The 8,492-nt window shown below is 38.7% G+C and overlaps 1 protein-coding gene across 3 annotated transcripts in view; it reads right to left on the minus strand.

Annotated features, from left to right (window-relative positions):
- The window catches only part of NKAIN3 (sodium/potassium transporting ATPase interacting 3), a 560,708-nt gene that overhangs the window by 550,978 nt on the left and 1,238 nt on the right, over nt 1-8,492 (minus strand). The window lies entirely within an intron of this gene.

The following is an 8,492-nucleotide window of genomic DNA, read 5'->3' on the forward strand; positions in this document are numbered from 1 at the left end:
TCTCCAATCCTCTACCTAGACCTGCGCAGAATCTAAAACAGAGTGGATATATGTATATGTGTAACTGATTCACTTTGCTGTACAGCAGAAACTAACACAACATTGTAAAGCAACTATACTCCAATAAAAATTAATAATAAAAAAAGGAATGTTCCATTAAAGGACATTTAGGGCCTATCTCCTGTTTTATTTTAGTATCTGCCAAATATATCAAATTAAAAATGTAAATAAGATAGCTTGTGCTATGTGTCATTTGCTTGTTCTACCATTTAACTGGCATTTTGAACACCAATCATTGACAGATGAAGTGTTATCTTTTAGTCTAATGTTACGTTCTGTTGTAAATGCATGAAGATTCACACACATTAACGTCAATTAGTGTTAATGGGGATGAAAAGCATGAATTTTTGATGCACCTGAGAAAGAAGGTTCCGCTTTAACCTTATCAAGTATTTGCCAAATAGTCTCCCTAAAACTGACATTCGAAATGTCTTCAAAATTGTTTGAAAAATCTTTTTCCAAAATTAATGTTAAAATTTCTTTGCAGTGTAACGTAAGTATTACAAGAAAATCAAAATAAGCAATTAAAAAGATAATCATTTGTGGGTTTCTTTCCAACCTTCTCATTTTTTGTCTAAATTACTATAAATGTTAACTTACCTATGAATCAGCTTTACTTTCAGAATGATTCATACATTTATTCTCCTCTTCCATATTATCTCCACAATGATATTAGACACCTAACTTTCAAAATGCAACACTAAAAGGCACCCAGTTCTCCAGCCCCGTGCCAGGGCGCCCCTCCCAGCAGGCGGATCAAGTGCTGGATTTCTGTCTAACACACAACACCTGTGTGCCGCACACAACCTCATATTCATGCTCTGATCAAATACGCTCTGCTTCTTATCTTCCTGGGTCCCTCCATTTGGCTGGTCACCTGTTTGTTCCATTTTTCTTCCCCAGCACTATTACTGCTTCTTTCACTGGGACCTTGGGAAGACGGGAAGGTAGATGCTTCTGTGGTTTGTCATCTTGTTGTGAAAGCCCTCAAATTTTCTGTTTTCTGTTCTGATTTTTATTTTTATCTTTAATGAGTAATTTTTGTTAAGCGCTTGAAATCCTGCTATTGAATGCAAGATGCACTTCACCTGATGAAAACATATGCTTAAGAAAACTGTCAAAATATACACAAATCTATCTGCTTTATTTTCTGCTCACATATACAAACACTTGCAAAGAAACTGCAAAGTTTATATTAATATGTCTCTAATGCCAAAATCTTAAGTAATATTAACTCAAAATTTCTTAGGCTTACATTTGAAATTCCTCCTTTATATAATCTGGATAATTGTTCAAATGTTTCCCAGAGACCTCAAGTATACATTGTAAAATTGGTGAGAGAAAGGTGAAAAAATATGGACAGAGCAGCTCATTTTTTAAAATAGAAAGTACTATCGAAGTTCTGGGGAGAGAAGGCAATTTATTTTTCAACATCTTATGATCAGGATTATCCTCTTAGAGGGAAAACAAACCAGGCAAAACAAAAATCCACATGGAAGTGACCAGAATGAAAATGATTTTATTAAAACTGGGGACCATTTTTTTAAAAAATCAATAGCACTTGATATTTTACGAAGAATAAAATAACACAAGTATATATAAATATTTCCATTTCAGTGAACTTTGTGCATTTCCATTTTCTCAGTTTTACCACTTTAAGTCCTGTTTTCCCTCCTGTTCTCATCTATCTTTATGCTCGCTCTCTCTCTCTCTCTTTTATTCTTTTTTTTTAACATCTTTATTGGAGTATAACTGCTTCACAATGGTGTGTTAGTTTCTGCTTTATAACAAAGTGAATCAGCTATACGTATACATATATCCCCATATCCCCTCCCTCTTGCGTCTCCCTCCCACCCTCCCTATCCCACCCCTCTAGGTGGACACAAAGCACCAAGCTGATCTCCCTGTATGCTCTCTCTCTTGACTGATCTCCTCCAAGGCTTTAAATACCAGTATTGGACATGGCGCCCAAGTCTGAATATTTGGTCCAAAGTTGTCCTCTGAGTTCCAAGCTCAGACACCTGACAGCTACCTGGCCTTAGGTGTCAGAATCTTAAAGTGTCTCAAACAGAACCCTTCTGTCTCCAAACACTCCTGGCTCCACCTTCACACCCACAACACCCAATTTCCCCACTTTCAGTAAAAAGCACTGCAATTCAAGTCTGTTACACAAAATGTGCGGGTCAACCCCTCAGCAAGTCCTAGGCTTTTACTCCTAAATCATGTCCCGAGTCCACCCTTTCCCCCATCTGCCCTGATTCGAATTCCCGCATGTGTCTGATTCAAATTCTCCCTTGCTCAGAATAACAGAAGAAGATCCTGGCTGCCATTTCTTCTCTTGTTTCTCTCTAGTCTACTCTCTACTCAGCAATGAGAGTAGTTTGAAACACAAGTCACTGGATGCCAGGACTCTGTTTAACATGCTCCAGTGGATCCGCGTTGCTCTTTGAATGAAGGCCGGTGCCACCGCAGGTGTGCAATGCCATCTCACCGCATGCACCCCATCTCATGCTGTGCCCTCGCCACACCAGACTCCTGTCACATCTAGAAACGTTCAAGGCTCTTTCAAAACTGGAGGCTTTGCACATTTGGCTTCCTCTCCTTAGAATGGTTCCCCTCCCTCTGCAGGACTGAGAAGTCTTCCTGACCACCCCAGCGAAGAGGACCCCTCCCTACTTCTCTGGGTATATTACACTTTCATCTCCTTCATGGCACTTCATACTTGTAATTAGGTAATCTTTGTTTACATATTTATTGGCAGCCCTTCTGCCCTCAGATATAAACTCCAAAAGAGCAGGCCTACATCTGAATAGCTCACACCTGTATACCCAACGCTTGGGACTCAATGAATAATTGTTAAATGTTGTTGATTATTTCAAGTACAGGAAGCAAAGAACACAGTAAAGAGAGTGCAGATTCAAATCTGAACCCTGGTTCCATCATTTACCAGCTGCATAGTCTTGGGCATGTCACTTAAACTCTCTACCTCAACTTCTAAATCTCTAAAATGAATGGTTGTGAGAACTACATGACTTCAAAAGCATCTAGAGCAATGCCCGGCACAGAAAAAAAAAAAAAAAAAAAAAATCAATGAAGTTTAGCTATTCATTTATGCTTTAATTTATTCTCCAAGTATTTACTGAGTGCTTACCCTTTGCAGGGTGTAGTGTAAAATTCTGTGAGTAAATCAGTCTTTGCCATTTGTGGACTTGAAATCCAGTAAAAGAAACAGCATGTACACAGAGATAAACACAAAGTTTGCTAAGGGCTGCTGTAAACAAGTAGCACAAACTGGGTGGCTTAAACCACAGAAATTCTATTGTGTTACAGTTCTGGAGGCTAGAAGTTTAATATGAAGGTGTTGGCAAGGCTGCTTCCTTCTGAGGGCTTTGAGAGAGAACCTGCTCCATTCCTCTCGCCCAGCTTCCGGTGGCTCGCTGGCAATCTCTGGCTTTTCTTGGCTTGTGGAAGTATCACCCTGTTCTTCCTTTCACGGGGCTTTCTTCATGTGTGCATGCCTGTGTCCACATTTCCCTTTTAAATAAGGAAACTCAACTAATTACACCTGCAATTGTCCTTTTTCCATATAAGGTCAGGCTCTGAGTTATCGGGGGTTAGGACTTCAACATAAGAATTTGGGGGGAACACAGTTCAACCCATAAGACTCTAAGGATATAACATTTCTTAAGCAAATTCAACACTCTGTACACTTAAATAACAAGAGAGCTGTAAACGGATTTGGATTTGTAGAAAATTGGCTAACGCAGAATATTGTAATGGTTTCAACAGCAATCACGTTATAACTAGTCTCATTATTAGCCAAAATTTTAATTTCTCTTTTTCTGTTTCATAAGATGAACCAGAGTATTTAAATATAGAAAAAGAATAGAAACGAAAGGATTACAAATTATATTTTTCAGGAGAAGAGAAAAAGCTATTAAAATTTAAAACATCTTAAAACAAAAGCATCAGTACATCTACAGAGTAAAATAAATGTATCTGCATCCACTGCCAGATATCTATGATAAGTGAGGGGTACCCTTCATAAAACTTTGTTTAAAAACGTGTTACCACAACTACACCACCATCATTCAGACACCTCTCAACACCTTTTCTCTCAGCATCATAGTGTCAACAGGTGATCACAAGATGGCTTGAATGTGGAGTGGAGAGACAGTTAACTGATTTTCACTGTGACAAAAAAATTACTAGTTTTATTTCATTTGACAGGATGTTCTCTAAAATAAAAACAGAGTCCATCTAGGTGTTAAGAGCTGCTTGTTTTCTATAAATCCTCTAAAGATTTCTGTTACTGTGGATATGTAAAGTAAGAGTTCGGGATTTTTAGGCCTCATAGGAATATGGTGGTAACCTGTCCATAAAGCGATGCAAGGTGCAGTAAATCTCCCCTGGTAATAACCGTAGGGGGGACAAAGTTGCCCCCTGTGATGCTGAGAGGACATCTAAAGCTCGCGGGAGCAAATCCCTGCCAAGCTGAATTCAACATTTCACTGAGGCCATTCTGAGAAAGTGGCTCAGAAATGCATGTGGAAGAAATTTTAGACTGAAAAACATGCCATTAAGACTCATGTAAATGTGGCAACCAAAAACAATTTACTAAAAGCATATGATCAAGTGTTTCACACGTATATAATAATAAAATACACATTATTCTGAAACAAGAAAAATCAAAAGTAGCCTTACAAAAATGTGTCTAAAGTTCTTGCATGACTTGATGCATCTGTTACCTGGTGATAAACTGCTTTTTCAGAAAAGATTTACTGTGCACAGTTTTCTATGGGCATATGCACTCACGCTTTTCGCACTCTCTCCAAGCTCATTTAGCAGAATTAAGAACGTGAATGTGGAATCGGAGGCAAACACACAAATGCGCTCGAGGGTAGAAGCGCAGTAACATGGGAGGTGGCCAGAGCAGTGCAGTGAAGGAAGTAGAAAGAAGAGTGAGATTTTGCAAACCAAAGCGCATCCAAACACACTAGCCTCAAAATGGTAAATTCTCTCTAATGATATCCCCAATCTGGGGAGGAGGGAGGTCGGATGAAGTGTGAACGAGATGATAAAAATCTTTCATTTGCTTCTTTAACTTTAAGAAGGAGTTAATGAACCATCTTTTAATGGTCCGCACAGTGACTTAGTCACCAGCACGCAGATTCTCTTCAGCCAACGTGTCCTCCGAATACCACTCCCCCTCAACACCCGCACTTATTTGTTGCTTCATAACCCCCATCTTCCAACAGTTGGGGGGAGCGGAAAAAAACATGACAGGGAAAAAAATGACAGCTGGTTTCAGTGGAAAGAACAAGAGATCTGGGAGTCCTACCCAGTGGCCTGCTGGAGGGGGCTTACACCAGATCAGAAAGTTAGACTTTTAGGATTTTATGAGCCAGTTGTAAAACACAACCATTATTTTAAAATAAATAATAAAAACTTTAAATTGTATTAAAAACAGACGGACTAAATATTTAAAACACAACCTTGCCTCATTATTTTACTGTCTTCCTTTCTCTATGCTTCTGAGGTTATTTATGCTTATTTTATCTGTATGATGGATATGCTATGTAATGTTGTACTTCAAATAGGCCAAGGTGGGACTATTTACACCAAAGAAATTGGCAAATGCTAAAAATCAGGGTGTAACATTGTTTTGCTGATCGTCTAGACTTTAAAAAGTGATGGAAAACTTTTTTTCTAGTAATGTGTATTCAACCTAAAACGTGTCATGTCATTATATTGCCAATAGCACAAAAGAATTGAGGCAACCCCCCAAAATGGACAGAAGACCTAAATAGACATTTTTCCAAAGAAGACATACAGATGGCCAATAGGCACATGAAAAGCTGCTCTACATCGCTAATTATCAGAGAAATGCAAATCAAAACCACAACAAAGTATCACCTCACATGGGTCAGAAAGGCCAACATCAAAAAGTCTACAAATAATAGAAGCTGGAAAGGGTGTGGAGAAAAGGGACCCTGCTACACTGTTGGTGGGAATGTAAATTGGTACAGCCGCTACGGAGAACAGTATGGAGGTTCCTTAAAAAAATAATAATAGATTTACCATATGATCCAGCAATCCCATTGGTAGGCATATATCCAGAAAAAATGAAAACTTTAATTCGAAAAGATACATGCACCCCAATGTTCACAGCAGTCCTATTTACAATAGCCAAGACATGGAAGCATCCCAAGTATCCATCAACAGATGAATGGATAAAGAAGATGTGGTACATATATACAATGGACTATTACTCAGCCATAAAAAAGAATAAAATATTGCCATTTGCAGCAACATGGATGGACCCAGAGATCATCACACTAAGTGAAGTAAGTCAGACAAAGACAAATATTATACGATATCACTTATATGTGGAATCTAAAAAAAATAATACAAATCAACTTATTTACAAAACAGAAACAGACAGACATAGAAAACAAACTTATGGTTACCAAAGGGGGAGGGGGGGAGGAGGAGGGATAAATCAGAGGAGTATGGGATTAACAGATACACACTACTATATATGAAATAGATAAACAGCAAGGATTTACTGTACAGCACAGGGAACTATATTCAATACCTTGTAATAACCTATAATGGAAAAGAATCTGAAGCTGTACACCTGAAACTAATACAGTACTGTAAATCACCTATAGTTAAATTAAAAACAAAAAAATCGAGGAAATAATTTTCCAGTACTTGAAAACTATTACCCAATTCCGCAAAGAATCTGCTCATATGTTGGAGGAGGTCATGGAGAGGACCTGACCTCCAGTTGACCCTCGAGCTGGACCCGGGCAATGAGAGGCTCCCCACTCCCTCCCAGTCCTCGAATATATGTCCTGCCCACCATTCCCTCAGTTGGGGCTGTTTCAAGGATGCAGCCTGGACAGAGCAATGTGTTGTTGAGACCCTCTGGACGGTAGACATGACTGAACCCAAAAAGGCCTCCAAATAAACTGAAGATTCTGGCTGCTGTGGGCGGGGCGGAGAGCAACTCATCTTGCGGCCCCCGCAAGCCTTGTAAATTCTCTTGCAAATTAAACCTGCCGCCTACCAGTCAGGAGTTGCCTGCCTCTCCTGCCCCTCCTTGGCCTCGGGCTATGGGGGGCCAGTCTAGAATTCCATCTGGGTTCGAACCAATATCCCGTCATCGATGGAGTGAAGTTACAATACCGACTTCCTGGTTTCACCTTCCTATTCCTCCTCAAAGGAAATAAAAATAGTAACCAGCATTTATGTCCGAACTACAGAACCAAGAGTTCATCAAGTTCATCAAACTAAAGAGATTCTGCCAGAATTAATCGGTTATGTAGAATTTACAATAAAGAGTACTGCGTATTTTATTATTATTATTTGTCAAAGTGACTGCTACACATCCTTATATATATGTAAGATTTATAATGTATTATGTAACAACGTAAAATATACATATATGTTTTGTTTTGTCCGAGATCCAATTATTAAGTGTTTACCATCACTCGGCTGTCTCTACCATCCAAAACCTATTGATTTGAAGAAGCTGTTTAACTCTACGAGCATCAGCTTCCTCATCTGCAAACTTGTGAAATGGGTGCCTTCCTCAGAGGATAATTTTAGAGGTAAAATAAAATCATGTTCATGCAAAAACCCGGTATGGATCGCAAATGTTAACTACCATCATCCATCCAGCTGTATGTTTTCTGTCCTAATACGAGCTCTTCTCAGCACTCGCAGGGTTTACAAAGATGAACAGCGTTTGATCCTTATCCTCAGGCTGCTTACAGTCTAGTAATGTGGAAATCACTAAAATAATGTAAGAGGATGAAATGTGTTCTAACAGAGGAAAAAGCAACCTACCGTGCAATTAAAGGAAAAGAAGGGATTGGTCTTTACCTGGAGCACCACGTTAAGACTCCATAGAGAAGGTGGAATTCTGAGATAAGCTTTGAAGAGTAAGTTGCATTTCTTTCAGTTGAGAAGGTGTATGTGGAAAATGCAGGCATTCGAGGCTGACACATGAAACACCAAACACATCACCATCACAAGTATTACAACCTCAGCTAAGGAAATCATAACTGCATTGATAAATCTGCTGCATCAAAAACCTTCCATGTTACTTCCACATGAAACAGAAAGGATTATGCTACTATAGATTATACAATCCAGTGTGCCCATCTACAATTTTGCATATTCAAAGGTTGACTAAATATTTATTGTTTTCCCAGCTTATAAGCCACGTCCACTTCTGATAACCAAAGTGTAAATTATCCTCTGACCTTCTTTCCTTAATGAAAATAATCATGTTCCAGTGAATTTTCAAATTATTTTTCAAGGAAACTCTATAAAATACATCCTATTGTTAAATAGGACAAAAGGGACTGTTCCATAGATTTAAAGAAAAGTAGTCACTGATTCCAGACCTATAAATATAT

The sequence above is a fragment of the Physeter macrocephalus genome, chromosome 15, assembly GCF_002837175.3.
Source record: "Physeter macrocephalus isolate SW-GA chromosome 15, ASM283717v5, whole genome shotgun sequence".
Taxonomy (NCBI): Eukaryota; Metazoa; Chordata; class Mammalia; order Artiodactyla; family Physeteridae; genus Physeter; species Physeter macrocephalus.